Genomic DNA, 2214 nt, shown 5'->3' with positions numbered 1-2214 from the left:
GCTGCAAGGGGACAGTGCAGAGTGGGGAGGTTTGATTCCTGGATAACCAGGGATCAAAAAAACCCATGCAAAAAAAAAGTGGAGCAGCACATGCAAGGACAGAGTGCACCACTCCAAACCAAAGACTGACCAGCCAGAACTACACTCCATCTGCTGGCCAGGCTCCCAGCAGCAAGACTGCTGCTGCTGCAGCCTCAAGAGGCCCCCAGGTAAGGCTGGTGGGCCAGTCCAGTGCTGGCCCCAGCCTCCCCTACCCCACCTGGGGTAACCTGCTGTGTACCAGAAGGCAGGGACAACTACCCATGGCACAAGGTGTTCTGCTAGGAGCTGTCACCAGGGAACAAAATGTTCCACTTGTGTGGATACAGCCTTTAAGTCATTGGCAATGCGTAGTGGGTGCATGTGGGTGCAAGTGCACCCCCTAAGCTTGGTGGTGCAACCCCTGCAAAAAGTGCCACTGTTGCTGCCGGCGGTCACTGCTCACCACACCCCAACCTACGCCTCTGACACCGCCAGTGGTGTCTGCAGACGGTCCCCAACTGCTAGCGGCCACTGCCGATGAATGCTGCTGGTGGTGTCGGTGGGCGGTTGCTGACCGCTGGTTTGCACCTGCCCCCCTCCCGCTGCTGGCACCGTCGCGGCCACCTGCAGGAGCTCCTCACTTGGTCTGCCCCCGCCACTGACACCGCCGTGGCTGCCTATGGGAGCTCCCTACTCACTGTCACCATGCCCGCGCTGCCACCTCCGGGTGGTCGCTGTGCTCCACCAGCCTCTGGGGATACATGGCATTCATGCTTTAAGTCTAACTTCAGTAAACACTCTAATGGTAAAGTGTAACATTGCTTTAAGCACTCTTTCTTCTATTTTAGTGCTTGTAGGCATTGTACCATCTACTCACTGATATTTATCTTTGCCAACATAGGCAGGTGTGAGACTTGAATCAGTAGCTATGAAACAGCAATGTTTGCTGAGAATTATTTTACAGTATTTCAAACCAGACAGAAGTAGCCTTGGAGCTTTTGATATATGACAATCAGAAAATGCTTGTGTGTGAAATGCAGCTTTCAAAATTTCTAAAATAGGTGTGAAGGCTTCAAAATCTGTTTTGCTGTTCCCATGGCTAAGTTAGGGGAGCTCGCTGTTGGGCTATCTGGGCTTGTAGGAGATTTCAGGAAGTGTTGATAGACCCAGACTGCTATTATGCCTTTAGGAGGGTGCAGGAACAAAAATGAGTTCTCTAGCATTCCTTGCTCAGTAAGCTTTTGGGAAATGATAGCTGAGACACTTTCTACTTGTCCTTAATATCTCCAGAAACCTATAAAGATGGATCCTGTGGGGATTGTATGTTCCTGTCCTTGCTGCCCCCACATCTCTTCTCTGACTCTGTGCAAGAGTTCTGGTGGAAATATCCTACCAATAAGGACTCAAAGGGTGAAAAGATGAATTCCCCTCCAGCCAGGCCATTCCCTATGGCTTGGTGGGAAGTCAGCATACATTCCTAGACAGGCTGGCAAAGAGTCTTGCTTTGCTTTCCTGGCTCAGACTGGTGAGGTTATTATGACAGACTATGAAATGAAACTGACTTGGCATTAAGCAATGTCAAGGAAATAATAAATAACCCCGTGGAGGTTTTCCTCAAACCTTTCAGGTTGAGTAAGACGTCTCGGGCACTGAGAAACAAATGAAATGAGAAGCCATGGAACCTACCTCACAGTGCTGCAAAACAAAGGTTAATAATGTGGTAATTGGTCAGAAGGATGTGGGAGAGCTTACAACCATGGGTGCACATGGTGTTTTGGGTAGTAATGCATACTCATTTACCGTTTCATTACATAACAACAAGGAAGCATTCAATATAAGTAGAAAGTAGTGAAAAATGAAACCTGATCATCATGTTTCTTACTTCAAGAGGCAGACAAGTTCCTTTGGGTGAATCTGATATCTTTTATTAGACCAACTTACATAACTGGAAAAAAATTTAAAGCAAGCTTTCCAGTTTAAAAACCCTTTGTCAGGCTGAGGAAGTTTCTGCAGTTGGTGTGCGCGCTTCCTGAATGGCATGAAAAGTAAAGAAGCCAGAGGCAACTGTAAGATCTGGGAATGCTGATGGCTCTGTTGTGGGGCATAGTAATTGTGGGGGTGGTGGAGATGTATTGGCAGGTTTTGCATTTCTTGTCACGGCAAGATCTGGATCCATTGGATGTGTTCTCGGCC

Source organism: Crocodylus porosus, unplaced genomic scaffold (genome assembly GCF_001723895.1).
Source record: "Crocodylus porosus isolate Cpor-Errol unplaced genomic scaffold, CroPor_comp1, whole genome shotgun sequence".
Lineage (NCBI taxonomy): Eukaryota > Metazoa > Chordata > Crocodylia > Crocodylidae > Crocodylus > Crocodylus porosus.
Note: the sequence above shows the minus strand (reverse complement) of the source record.